General features: G+C 35.6%; 1 pseudogene; it reads left to right on the forward strand.

Annotated features, from left to right (window-relative positions):
* The first annotated feature begins 8,830 nt into the window (after positions 1-8,830).
* On the forward strand, positions 8,831-9,190 carry LOC137210840 (elongin-B pseudogene; annotated as a pseudogene).
* The last annotated feature ends 5,905 nt before the right edge of the window (positions 9,191-15,095 follow it).

A 15,095-nucleotide genomic window follows, 5' to 3' on the forward strand; every position in this document is an offset into this window, starting at 1 on the left:
GTTAGACACATTGGAGACTCCAACTGGGAGCTGTTAACTCTCATTCATTTGTCCTTCCTTGAGCATGATAAAGTTACATTGAATGGGTGTCTTGACATGCTAATTTGAGAAACAAGTGCAAATCTAAAATGCAGAAATATAAAGAGCATTTTTCATTTACAACTTTGCCTTTTGAAATCACATGTATTGGAGAGAATGCCCTTAAAACCAAGTTTTGCAATATTTAACATATACTAGAGTGACATGAAAATGTTAATTTCAGGTTGTGAGAGTTCCAATTATTGAAGCCATCCACCAATAACTACACTGAAATAATGTCAAAGAATCCCAAGAGTGTACCAGTGAAAAAAGAGTTTATTATGGAAAAACTAATGGACCGTTTTCTGTAGCTGTCCCTGCTGGTGCTGCTATGATGGGTAACATACACCAAGTGAAATATCCTTCTCATATGTTAAACCACACATTTTCACCCCAGGGAAATAGAATGGGTTTCACCTCTGTTAAATATGTTTGGCTGTTTTTGGATATTTTCTCTCCTTTTCTGTTTTTCCTATCACTGTTTTTACTTTAATAAAAATATTTTATAGCATTTGTGCAAAAAACAATTCAATTGTATCTTTTTTTGTAAATAATTTTATGTTTGGAATCAAGTTAAATGGCTCTCCTGTGGCATCCATCTTGTTATGATCCAGTGGTCATTAGAATTTTGCCTTGAGGGTGTTAGGCTAATGAATCCAATGTTTACCATAATAAAAATGACCAGGTTCTAGTGGTGCAAGGTGAGTGTGCTCTACTTTTTAACTGGTCCAAAAAATAAAGGTGTCTGATGGTGGTCAATCTTTGCTACATGCATGGGAAGTTGTGTTGGTTTGCAGAAGTTTAAAACTTTACATATGTTCTCCATTAACATTACTTTGTTAAGAAAATAATTTATGAAAATAATTTCTTCAGGAAACCTGCTTAGTCTTGATTATTCCAGGATAGTAAAGAGTTAAGAAAGCTGAAATCTCCTAGACCTTGAAAATAAATCACAGTGTTTTCCTAAACATATTGCACAATTCTTTGCAGATGTGTAGGAGGAAATGTATCACAATGGAAAGCCCAGTCATTTGTAATTCCACAGAGCATGAATGGGAATATCAGTTCTCTGCCGAAGCTATTTCTGTTTTATTCTGTGCCTGCTTCATGGACTGTTCCAGATCCTTAGAGAGCAATCAATGAGTCTACTTTAACCTATTAGATTATGGACCCAGGTCCCTTTCTGTAAAAGGAAAAAATACTTTTTAAAGATCTATGTTTTCTTTGAGGAAAAGGAAGAATTGATCATTTCTACTTTCAATTTATTTCATCTGAAAACTCTAATTCCAGCCCTTACCCCTGCAGGGTTAGTAGCTAATTAGACTAATGCAACATATAAAGTCCATAAAACTTATTGCTGATTAATTTTTAACCCAGTCTCTAGTGGAGAACTTTGACAATCATTCCAAATGCGTTAGAACTCAAAAGTTGTTCTAGAATATCATTCAAAAATCAAGATTGATGGGTGTGTTATTTGTAACTCATTATCCTTAAGAGATAACTTGTGGAGGTTATTTCACTCTCAGATTCATCCAGTACAGGATGCAGGAATCATTTGCCTTTGCAGTGTTGATTAGTAATTTTTCTGCAGTCCTTTCATGATTGCTTTTGGGTTCAATTCCACAGAATTTTTACTTATGGTGTGCTTCTTTGGCTTAACTTCCCATTCTGTCTCTATGGATCACAGTGCTTGACAGAACCTCAGAGGAGAGAAAGCCTTACTACCAGATTTTCCACTTGAACTAAAGATTAAGTCAAGTTGACACTGAAGATTACTTAATCAAAGTTGTCAGCTGACATATGGTCACTAGGTTTAATGTAGTCAAGTGCATCTATATTAAATGTAAAGAGCAAATTTAGGATTCAGTGACATACCTGGAAAACACTTTGGATCACAGATTTATTCTTACTTCTTTCATGAAAGTAAAAAAGAAGAAGAAAAGGAAGAAGAAGAAGAAGAAGAAGAAGAAGAAGAAGAAGAAGAAGAAGAAGAAGAAGAAGAAGAAGAAGAAGAAGAAGAAGAAGAAGGAGAAGGAGAAGGAGAAGGAGAAGGAGAAGGAGAAGGAGAAGGAGAAGGAGAAGGAGAAGGGGAAGAAGAAGAAGAAGAAGAAGAAGAAGAAGAAGAAGAAGAAGAAGAAGAAGAAGAAGAAGAAGAACCATTACTACCTTTTACTAAGTGCTAATTATAGCACCATTCTGTTAAGTGTTTTAATTCAAGGTAGGATTTGTGGGACTATAGTTATTTACATTTTATGGTAGTTCAGAGAGATCAAATATTTTGTCCTTGATGATATTGCCTTTAAGATGTTTAAAGTGGAAAATGGTACCAGACCCATCTCCCTTCAAAGTCAGTATTCCTAATCATTCAGAAATACTACTTCTCATTTAGGTGACCATAATGCTTTTCTCTAAAGATGAATAACTGTGTATCTCAAGGAGTTTCCAAACTCATAACATTGTATAAATATGTGATAAATCCCCTCTAAGGGCTTCTTTAAAGGTAGTCTCTACCAGGATAGAGGATCAAACTAATTTGATTATATAAATGACAAGTATTGTCATATTATATGCTGTTAGTGTTGCTAGGGTTCTTCATATTCACTAACTTTAAAATCAATCTTTGGGATTTTCCTTGAGTAAAAGTCAATAGGCAAAAGCCTAGAATCAATTTTTCCTAACCCTCACTTTCTGCACGTTTGAGTCCCTGATAGATCCATGCCCAAGGAATCACATGGCCTTTGTAGTCTGGTCATCTAGGAGAAACATGTGCCTTTGTAACTGTGCCCTCTTGGGATCCCAGACCAAGGTAAAGACATGGCTCAGTCTGGTACCTGTGTTGTAAATTATGCAACATCTCAATCCTGACACAAATTTTATAAAGATATATCCTTTGTCTACATCCCAATATCTTCTCCAAAGCCTCCAAATTTAGTTCATTCTACCCACCTAAACAAGCCATATCCAGTAAATAGCAGCTGAGTCATTTACAGGGTAAATGAAGCCTGTAACTCCTCAAACACATTGTCACTTATTCTTTTTTTGTCACTTTTTCTTGAACAACAATCTGAAGCCTCATCATCCCCTGGTGAGCTCCAAATCAGTCATAGTTTATAAAAGTTAGATCTAAGATAAGGTGGATGCATGCAATCCAGGGATTATGCAAAATGATTCATGAAATAGTAGAAAAAATATTAAGAACTTTCATTATATTTATTTTATGTCAGCATTTAAAGCTTTTATTTTGGGGTATGTTTTATAAAATAAATTATATGTAAGTATAGTTGTACATTTAAATTACATAGTGGCATATTATAATATTATAAATACACAAATACTGGGAATTTGCATGCAAAAATATTTGACAATTTCCGATCTATAATACTATTAGGCTAAAAGAATTCTAGGTGGAAAGTATGTGGCTACTTATACTATAAATCCATATGTATTGATACATCAATTATCCAAAAATTACATAAATCCTATACTGTAAAGTGGGGGCTAAAACTACTGATGTTATACATTAGTTTTCAATCAACCAGTAAAAACCAAACTTCTAAATCCAAGACTCTCTTTTGAGACAAGGAAAAATGCAGAATGAGGTTTTCCATCTAAATACTTTTACTTGTAAGGGAAACAATAAGGGAGTGGAGGAGGCGTGTTATATCTCAGAACAGTATTTTTCAGCAAGTGCCCCTGCATGTTACTAGTTATTCTAAAGGAAGAGAGGGATTTGTTAAACAGATTTCTTTACTAGAAGAGTTCTTGGAGCTCTTAATAGGAGCTCATCATAGGCAGTGTGAATCTGTAGAGGCAGAAAATATTGGGCAAAGTTCTTTAACCATGCTATCATGCTTTTGAGAAGCATTTTATGGGGATGGTACACCATTGAATGTACTTGGAAAATGTTGGCTAAAATAAGTTGTTTTCTCTGAAGTTTTCTGCCCAGAAGCCAAACCTCTACCCTTAAATTAGTGTCCATTCTAATTTAAGCTCATTCCAGTGTAATGTAGGCCTTTCCAACAGTCAAGATAGTCTTTCTCTTTTCTCTTCTACCTCATTCCTCTTACACTCAATAAATATTTATTGAGTACTGTGCTAAGAATAGGAAGACAATTGTAAACCTACATGATCTTTGTCCTAATTGAGTTCAATCTGATTAGAGAGATAGACATTATACATATAATTATTTACAATTGTTATAAGTGAGAAGTTTTAAGTAGGTATTACAGCGATACTGGACTTAAATTTGGTGGGTTAGGGAAATATACCCATGAAGAAGTGGTGTGTCTGCTGAGACATAAAGGAAGCATTCTAAGTGGACATGTGAGGAGCAAGAGAGCCTCTGAAAGAAGAAACAAATGTGTGAATGCTCTGAGATGGGAGAGATTTAGTTATTGTCACCGTTAGCTAGAGGGCCAGTGTGCCTGGGACAGAGTGGGTGAGGTGGAGAACAACATGGAATGAGATGGCAAAATCAATAGGAACCAGGTTACACAGGGCCTTGAAGGCTACATCAAGGTATTGGGGTTTAATCAAGAGCAATTGGAAAGTATGAAAATGTTTTAAATAAGTAGTGACAAGGTCAGAGTTCTCTTTAAAATGATCACTCTGGATGTTGTGTGGATAACAAATTTCAGGGACACAAGAAAAGACACATTTCCTAATTCCTCTACATAAACTCCACAAAGACAGGGATGCTTTCCCCTCAAAAAAGTACTCAAGCATCTATGACAGTGCTTGGTACATGGTAGAAGTCCCATATATATTTGCTGAAAAAGGGAATTAAAGTATATATTCAGTTAAGATTCCATTTTAGCAGTTCAGGCAAAAATGTTAGTATTTTGGACTTAAAGCTGACAGTGTAGAGAAGCCTAGACGTATGATAGGGATGCCTGGTGGGAAGAGCAACAGCACTTTGTGCTTTTGGTTGGTGAACAACCATAGGTTGGAAGAAATCTTAAGTTATTTTCAACACAATTTTTGTGATTGATGATTGGCTTGATCTGCCTCTACTTTCTGAAATATGTGCATTTCAGTGTGAGACAATCTTTTGTTGGAACATCAGATATTAGTCAGACACTGGCAGTGTACATATATTGGAGGTATGAGCAATTCTTAGCAGCTCAAATGCATCTTACATCATAGACAGGTGTCCACTTAGCCTATGAACCTGAATAGTAGTGTTTAGTCACTTTTCAGTTTCCAGTTCATTTGAACTTTAAATGTTTCAAAATTAAAACAAACAACTACAGAATCTAACTTTAAGTATTTTATTTATTATTTTAAATCTATATATTTTTTCCAGCTTTTTACATTTTTTCTTTTTATTTCTTATTTTTCAGTTTTATTGAAGTATGATTGACAAAGAAAATTGCATATATTTATGTTGTACAATGTTATTTTTTTTAAAGATGTACAATGTAATAATTTAGTACATGTATATATCACTGAAATGATTACCACAATCTGATTAGTTACATAAATTGCTTCACGTAGTTACCTTTTTCTGTGTGTGAGTGGTGAGAACACATAAGGTTTACTATCTTAGCAACTTTCAAGTATACAATATATAATTGTTAACTCTAGCCATCATGCTGTACATTAGATCTCTAGAGCCTATTTATCTTTGTTTTGTTTTGTTTCTGAATTTTATTTATTCTTTTATACAGCAGTTTCTTATTAGTTATCCATTTTATACATATTAGTGTATATATGTCAATTCCTATCTCCCAATTCATCACACCATCACCTGCCAACAGCCACTCTGCCCCCCCCGCCCCCGGTGTCCATACATTTGTTCTCTACATCTGTGTCTCTATTTCTGCCCTGCAAACGTGTTCATCTGAACCATTTTTCTAAGTTCAACATATATGCGTTAATATACAATATTTGTTTTTCTCTTTCTGACTTACTTCACTCTGTATGACAGTCTCTAGATCCATCCACCTCTCTACACATGATCCGATTTCGTTCCTTTTTATGGCTGAGTAATATTCCATTATATATATGTACCACATCTTCTTTATCCATTCATCTGTCAATGGGCATTTAGGTTGCTTCCATGACCTGGCTATTGTAAATAGTGCTTCAATGAACATTGGGGTGCATGTGTCTTTTTAAATTATGGTTTTCTTTGGGTATTTGTCCAGTAGTGGAATTGCTGGGTCATATGGTAATTCTATTTTCAGTTTTTTAAGGAACCTCCATACTGTTCTCCATAGTGGCAGTATCAGTTTACATTCCCATCAACAGTGCAAGAGGGTTCCCTTTTCTCCACACCCTCTACAGCATTTGTTGTTTGTAGATTTTCTGATGATGCCCCTTCTAACTGGTGTGAGGTGATACCTCATTGTAGTTTTGATTTGCATTTCTCTAATAATTAGTGATGTTGAGCAGCTTTTCATATGCTTCTTGGTCATCTGTATGTCTTCTTTGGAGAAATGTCTATTTAGGTCTTCTGCCCATCTTTTGATTGGGTTGTCTGTTTTCTTAATATTGAGGTGCATGAGCTGTTTATATATTTTAGAGATTAATCCTCTGTCTGTTGATTCGTTTGCAAATATTTTCTCCCATTCTGAGGGTTGTCTTTTCATCTTGTTTGTAGTTTACTTTCCTTTGCAAAAGCTTTTAAGTTCAATTAGGTCCCATTTGTTTATTTTTGTTTTTATTTCCATTACTCTAGGAGGTGGGTCTAAAAAGATCTTGCTGTGATTTATGTCAAAGAGTGTTCTTCTTATGTTTTCCTCTAAGAGTTTTATAGTGTCCGGTCTTACATTTAGGTCTCTAATCCATTTTGAGTTTATTTTTGTGTATGGTGTTAGAGAGTGTTCTAATTTCATTCTTTTACATGTAGCTTCCCAGTTTTCCCAGCACCACTTATTGAAGAGACTGTCTTTTCTCCATTGTATATCCTTGCCTCCTTTGTTGTAGATTAGTTGACCATAGGTATTTGGGTTTATCTCTGGGCTTTATATCCTGTTCCATTGATCTATATTTCTGTTTTTGTGCCAGTGCCATATTGTCTTGATTACTGTAGCTTTGTAGTATAGTCTGAAGTCAGGGAGTCTGATGCCTCCAGCTCTGTTTTTTTTCCCTGAAGACTGCTTTGGCTATTCAGGGTCTTTTGTGTCTCCATACAAATTTTATGATTTTTTGTTCTAGTTCTGTAAAAAATGCCATTGGTAATTTGATAGGGATTGCATCGAATCTGTAGATTGGTTTGGGTAGTATAGTCATTTTCACAATACTGGTTCTTCCAATTCAAGAACATGGTATATCTCTCCATCTGTTGGTATCATCTTTAATTTCTTTCATCAGTGTCTTAAAGTTTTCTGCATACAGTTCTTTAGTCTCCTTAGGTCAGTTTATTCTTAGGTGTTTTAGTCTTTTTTGTGCAGTGGTAAATGGGAGTGCTTCCTTAACTTCCCTTTCAGATTTTTCATCATTAGTGTATAAGAATGCAAGAGATTTCTGTGCCTTAATTTTGTATCCTGTAACTTTACCAAATTCATTGATTAGCTCTAGTAGTTTTCTGGTGGCATCTTTAGGAGTCTCTATGTATAGTATCATGTCATCTGCAAACAGTGACAATTTTACTTCTTCTTTTCAGATTTATATTCCTTTTATTTCGTTTTCTTCCCTGATTGCCATGGTTAGGACTTCCAAAACTATGTTGAATAATAGTGGTGAGAGTGGACATCCTTGTCTTGTTGCTGATCTTAGAGGAAATGCTTTCAGTTTTTCACCACTGAGAATGATGTTTGCTGTGGGTTTGTCATATATGGCCTTTATTATGTTGAGGCAGAACCTATTTATCTTATAACTGAAAGTTTGTACCCTTTGACCAACATCTCTCCATTTCTCTCACCTCCCAGGCCCTGGCAACCATTGTTCAACTCTTTCTTTCTATAAATTTTTGATGTTATTATAAATGTGATTGTTTTCTTAATTTTTTTGGAGAGTTTATTGTTAGTGTATCAAAATGCAGTTGATTTTTGTATATTGATTTTGTATTCTGCAACATTACTGAATTCATTTATTATTTCTAACAAATTTTATTTTTTGGTGGAGTCTTTAGGATTTTCTCTATATAAAATCATGTGATTTGAAAACAGAGGCAATTTAAGTTATTCCTTTCCAATTTGGATAAATCTATGTAATTGTGAAGAACCATCCACATACTATTCCAAATACATATTTTATAATCTATATATTTTAGACAATAAACAAATAAAATAGTAAATAATATTTCAAATAAAAATGAGGAAAGTGCCTGTTATGTGGTGAATTGTGTCCCCTCAAAATTTATATTTTGAAATCCTGAATCCCAATATGTCCAAATGTGATCTTATTTGGAGAAAGAGTCTTTAAAGAGGCAATCAAATTAAGATGAGGTCCATTAAGGCAAGTTCTTATCAAAGATAAAGGGAAATTTGGAGATAGACATATACACAGGGAAAACATCATGTGGACGCAAGATGGTGATCTACATGGTAAGGCAAGAGGCCTGGAGCAGAGCCTTCCCTTACAGACCTCGGAAGGAACCAATTCCACCAACACATTGATTTTGAACGTCTAGTCGCCAGAACTGTTGGTCAATAAATTTCAGTTTGCAGTACTTTGTTAGGGCAGCCCTAACAAATTTGTATTATATCTGTAATAGCAGCAACTTAAAGTCTTTAACTACTAACTGTTATTTGTGTTTCTTTTTCTGGTTAAATCTGCCGGACTTGGGGGAGAGGCAGCCTCCGTGATGTATGTGTTCCTCATGATCCGACGCCACAAGACCACCATCTTCACAGACGCCAAGGACTCGGACACCTTGTTCGAGCTGAAGCGCATCATTGAGGGTATCCTCAAGTGGCCACCAGACAAGCAGCAGCTGTACAAAGACGACCAGCTTCAGGACCACGGAAAGACATTGGGAGAGTGTGGCTTCACCAGCCAGAGAGCACGACCTCAGGCCCCAGCCACTGTGGGGCTAGCCTTCAGGGCAGATGAAGCCTTTGAAGTCCTTAGCATCGAGCCCTTCTCCAGCCCACCCGAGCTGCCAGATGTGATGAAGCCGCAGGACTTAGGAAACAGTGCTAATGAACAAGCTCTGCAGTGAGAGCCCCCCACCACCTGCCCCCCTCCAATAAAAGAGATTTGGGTGTCCAAAAAAAAAAGAATAATAAAATAACCACAGATTTAACAACATATACTAGTTCCTACTGAGTATAGTATAGAATAGCTCTGCAGTTTACAAAAATATACAAATTGTATATTAAATGATATTTTAAAGTTGGAAAAGTGTTGGAAAGCAGGAGTAGCAATCAGCATTTCAGCCAAGGCCTGTTACTGACCCTTTATTATTGTTAGAAATATAAAAAAGCAGAATGAATACTATTTTATATTGAAAAGCCCGTTCTTTCCCTGTGTGGCTGTTCAGAGTAAATATTATTGGCAAGGTCACTGGAGGATTAGTTTGAGATGGTGCAAATGTTATATGAATTCTCAGCATTTTGCTTTTTCTCAAACATGTTTTTTTTTTTCCCATTTAGCTATGAATACACTCACTTCATTTTCTTTAGAAAAAAATTTTCTTCATTATGACTGAGTCATCATTTTTAAATGTATTTAAACATTTAATGGTTGAAATGACATAAAGAACGATTTTAATTTATTTCTTCATTTTGGGGGAATTGGAGGATATAAAATTTAAATAATAATACACAAGGGTTTAAGGGTTATCTTGAATTTAATGCTGTTAAATTAACACCATGCAGATCAAATCTGTATTTGTCCTCAATGTTTTATCTTAATCAGAAGGTTCAATACTTCAAAGAATTTTTCAGATTTTATATGCTAATTTTTAAAATCACTGTTAATGCAGATGCTACAAAAAGGCAGATCCAAAGTTATATTTCTTCAGTGTTTGAAAAATTACATATTGTTCTCTTTTCATTATTTATAAATTGCCTAGAATAACAGTATATATAATGGAAATTGCCAACAAAATTGAAGATGCAACTCTTCTTTCAATAGACAATAAAGGTTTTACAGAATAAGTTGAATCTGAGTTCAAGTAAAAAAGACTCTGTGTGGGTGCACATATGTATGTGTGTGTAAGTGTGTGCATACACTAAAAGAATAGCATGAGCCAAACACAAGGCCATGGTGAGTACATTTTTGAAGATAAGTATATTTGTCTGATTAGAATATAGATTTGATGTTGATGAGACCTGAGTTTCATTAGAATATACATGTGAGGAGAGATTACTGCAGGGCTCAAATACCAATAATGAAGTGGTACCTGAGGCTAACAATAGTAGGGGACTTATTACAGGGAATCTAGAGTCTGACAACCTACCTTTCTATGCTGGCTTCATGATTTCCTACCAATTGCATTGCATGCACTTGCCCTGATTTATTTTTATAGCATGTATCACTCTACCAAATATTGTTATAAGATCCTTTGTTAAATTGTTTTATTAAAATGTTTAAATTTTTAATAGTCTATTTCCCCAAGAAAAATGCCCTGCTTCTAGGACAGAACTTTATTTTGTCCACTGTTACTTCCTAGGTGCTAAGAACCATGCCTGGGACATTATAAAAACTCAATAAAAATGTATTGCTTGGATGGATGAATCAGTGACCTTGAGCAATTGTTTAAAGTATCTCTCAGTTTATACGGATATGGTGGTTATGATTATTATATTAATAATAATAACAATAATAGTACACACCTAGTGGTATTATGAGTATTACACATAAATACACCAAGCATATAATATATGCTAGTGTTTTGCATATAATATATGCTCAATAAATTTAGACATTATTTTACTTATTGCAGATTTTTGCATTGAAACCAACATTACAACAACATTCTAAGAGGAGTCTTGTATATTTATTTTAGGATGTTGATCATTTGTAATTTGTTCATTAAAAAGTGAAAAACTCAGGAGTATAATAGGTACATAGTCCTGATCCTCAAGAAAGAAAAATGTTACTTGAAATTAGACTTAAATGTAAAAGTAATGAAGATAATACAAGAATTGTGAGATCCAGAATATACCAAAGCATTTGAGAAAAGAAAAATACCAGTGAGAGCAAGGGCAAGATGCAAGAAAGTCTCCAGGAAAGACTTCGTGGGAGAAGAGAGGGTTTGCATTTGTAATTGAATAGGATTGATCTGAATCCATGAAGAAGATCTTTCAATGGGGGAGGAGGAGCGAAGAAGAACAGAGTTCAGCTAGAATGACTATGGGATAAAGGTGAGGGTGGTGTTGATGGAAAAAAAAAAAAAAGTTGGGCATTTGGAAAAGGACTATACTTGCATATGCAGGATAATATGTCCTTGAGGAAACATGAAGTATACTGTTTTAGCCCATTTAGGCTGCTGCAACAATATCACAGATGGGGTGCCTTATAAACAGAAATTTATTTTCCCACAATTCTGGAGTCTGGAAGTCCAAGGTGAAGGTGCCAGCAGATTCAGTATCTGGTGAGGACTCTTTCTGGCTCAAAGATGGCCATCTTCTTGCTGTGTCCTCAAATGGTAGGAGAGGTGAGGGAGCTCTCTGGGTCTCTTTTATAAGGACACTAATCCCATTCATGAGGGCTCCACCCTCATGACCTGATCACCTCCCAAAGACCCCACCTCCAAATATCATCACCTTGGGGATTCGGTTTCAACATATGAATTTTGGGGGGCACAAACATTCAGTCTATAGCAGACACTGAAAGTCAGGCAAAAGAGCTTAATTTTGATGTCATAAGAAACAAGTAGTTACTGCTAAATTTTGTGTGTGTGTGTGTGTGTGTGTGTAGTAAAATGTCATAACGTCACCCAGGAGGACTGGAATTAAGTAAAGAGCTCAGAATAAGGAAAGCTTTGGTGGGAGACAATATTCATGTCCTTCATCCCATCCTCTATTTTCCAACCTCTTTCTTACCAGCATGACCATTCTTGGATATAGACCTAATTATGCACTTGGCTGCTCAAATTCTGATCATCTATCCCACCTTCAGGGTCAAGTCCAAACTCCTTATCAAGTCATTCAAGATCCATAGTAAACCAGGCTCAATATCTTTCCAGTCTCATCTCCTAACAACCCTTCCAAACCCAAACAAGTTACATAAACCCTGCCCCCCACCCCACAGGCACACCAAAGTTCTTGCCACTTCTTTAAATAAGTTATGAATATTTATTGCCTGGAATAATATTTCCCTTTCTATTATGCCTCATATGACCTTCAACTTATCTTTCAAGACCCATCTCAAATGTTGCCTCTCCTTTTAAGCCTTTTCTAATATTGTCCCATGCTTCTCTGGACTCCTTTTCTCCTTCCATAACAACTTAAACATCTTGAACTTGTAGTATACAACTTATTTAAATTTTATGTTTAACTCATGTTAAGTCATGAGTTTCTTGAAGTTCAAGCAACATTGCATCTATAGTGCCTGCCAGGGTAGTGACATATTCTAAGAAATTAATAAGTGGTTGATGCTTAATATGTAAAATGTCATGACAAGTGGAAAGCAAATGCATACAAAGCACTAGAAACACTTATATTTTAAACATGAAAAAAATAATGTTGCTACATAGAGCAATAGGGTCATTAGTAAGTAGAGACTAGGTGTGGATTCTGAAGGAATGAACATGAAGGAAAATAAATATCTGATTAGAACTTGGGATTTGTGACATGAGAGGAGCAGTGAAATCACTGGATCAGGAAACAGTGATCAAGAGAGTAATCTGAGAGGTGGGAGGAGAATAAGAATGATGTGGCACAGAGGACCTGGAGCAGAATGCATTCAAGAAGATAATGAATAACACTATCAAATGCCTCTGAGACACTGAGGGAGTTGAGTCTGAGAAATAATCAGAAGGGAGTAATTGCTAATTTTAGAGTGAGAGATTTAAGCAGTGTGATTGGAATAGAGGATGTGGAATTCAGATAACAAAGAAAGTTTTTGAGTAGGAATTACAGTTTTCATAAGTGGGTTTCAGTCATGTCCTCAGCTTCAAAAATGGGAAATAGAATGTTGTTAAGTGTGAGCATACTATCTGCAAGGTTTTTTTTTTTTTTTTTTTTGATGCTACTGCATTCTAAAGGCTGAGTTTGTAACTTCAAGTTCAGTTATGGGCAAAATAGAGCATATTTGGAGTTGGGAACTCCCCAAATGAGATTTTCATTCTCTCATCTGTCACTTGTGAATATTTCAGAGTTAAGAATTCCCTTTATAAATTTTGCTTTTCTTGTAGGTAATTCTACCCTTGGACACATTTTCCTGTGCATAATCTCTAAAAGAGTTAGACTTTGTAGGTGAGTTCTGCAGAAGTACTGAGAGCAGCATTTCCCAAAATATGCGACACTAGTGCCATAGGCTGTTAACAGGTATTAAAGGAAACAAAGTTATCCTAGTCAAATGTATTTTTGAAATGTGAGTTGAAACAAACTCAGACAGCTTTTTTATACTGCAGCACTCCTCAGAACCTCTACTATATCCACTGTGACTATTGAAGAAATATATATCATTGCAGTTGTTTCTCAAACATTTTTGACCAAGAAATCATTTTGTCAGACACTCACTTTGGGGCGTACTGGCCTAGACATATTTTATCTAATATTTTCCATTTCCTTTTTCCTCAGACTAAATGTTGCATCATATTCATATGTTGTACAATGTACTATAAAAATAACTCGGTAATAATAATATTTATACATAAATCCATTGCCTTTCTTCCTTCCTTCTCCCTCCCTTCCCCTTCCTTCCCTGATATGTTCCCTATAAAAAGGAGATTGTTTGAATGGACTTTCTAGCTTTTATTTAAATTAATGAATTTTTGCCAGTGAATTAGATTTCATTTAAAAACTATATATGGAAAAAAATATAAACAATCACTCCTGGGAAACGCCATTCACAAAATCTGTGGGACTGAGATATCTAAATTCCCTCATTTCCAGTTTGTAAGTTCTAGAATTGTAGGGTTCTAAATTTCTTTGAAAACATCTGAGGGTTTGAGGTGCTGGCATGCATCAAATTCTTCAGTAAAACAAGGATATTGAATATGCTTTCAACTGTAACACTTAGCATTGCTATGATTGTCTCGCAGCTCTTTAATCATATCTTGACTGCAGTAGATCTCATCATGTGGATTCATGAGGAGGGCATATGTCCTTAGCAAAGACATGTAGGATGACTCTGCATTACATCACCACCACCCACCTTCATTTATGTTCTGGAAAAAGACAACCTCTACCAAATGTTTCCAATTTTTATTCTGCTTCAGTCTCATACAGATACTTCTCAGGAATGTTCTTATCTCATCCACCATGACTTTTTTGTTTCTCTACTTTGTTCTTCTGCCCTTCACTGAAGTTGTACAATCAAGCCCTCTTACTCCAAGTCAGCTCTGGATATATGATCCCCTCAGTTATACCCCTCATCCCTTCTCCTGCTTTTGTGGCAGTTTCCTTGGTACCCAGAGGCTGTCACCTGGTTTCATACTGAACTCACTTATGTTTCCCCTGTTTTTGATTTACAGCTTTTCCCTACCTCTCTATGTTTTTTCTGGGCTATGTTTGACCTCCTTACATTTTTTAAGCCACTACAAAGGAACATTGACATTGTCTATTTAAATTATTCAGATTGTTCTTTATAAAGACATTCTTTTGTGAAACTTACCTTTCCAAATTCCAAGGTAAATTGACCACTTTGAATTCTGCATTCCTGTGGTCTGAAATTCTTATGCTAGCTCAGCAGAAGAATATTGGAATGCTGCCGCAGAAACTGTGATAGTCTCTGTGTTGTGATAAAACTTTAATCACTCCTCTTGGGACACCTTTTCCCAGAAGCCCTTCCCCTAAAAAAGCCCTGTGCCCCACCTCTGCTCCTATTGTCTCCCCCAAAATGAAAAGAAAGGCCACCCCTTCCATAAATGGGCACCTACTTCAGATAGAGCTATTTAGGCTGAAGTCACAGGATGTCTGAAAATACCTATTTCACAAGCATAAAACACTCTTAGT

Source organism: Pseudorca crassidens, chromosome 2 (genome assembly GCF_039906515.1).
Source record: "Pseudorca crassidens isolate mPseCra1 chromosome 2, mPseCra1.hap1, whole genome shotgun sequence".
Taxonomy (NCBI): domain Eukaryota; kingdom Metazoa; phylum Chordata; class Mammalia; order Artiodactyla; family Delphinidae; genus Pseudorca; species Pseudorca crassidens.